Raw genomic sequence first — 229 nt, 5'->3', positions numbered from 1 at the left:
CTACATATTAGGGGCGTGGATTCCAAAGCGGGAAAGAATGTGGATGTCCCATCTCCCTCGCTCTTTATTAATACCAGCATCTATGCATCTATGGCAAAATATGAATGAAAAATAATTGAAAAAAAAATATATAAAAAGAATGCATGAAAGCGTGGGTGTTGGAATGAAAATTTGACTGACATCAAATGGAAAATGCACCAGTTCAGAGCATATAACTGGCGCAGAGCAG

The sequence above is a fragment of the Penaeus monodon genome, chromosome 19 (genome assembly GCF_015228065.2).
Source record: "Penaeus monodon isolate SGIC_2016 chromosome 19, NSTDA_Pmon_1, whole genome shotgun sequence".
Classification (NCBI taxonomy): Eukaryota; Metazoa; Arthropoda; class Malacostraca; order Decapoda; family Penaeidae; genus Penaeus; species Penaeus monodon.
Note: the sequence above shows the minus strand (reverse complement) of the source record.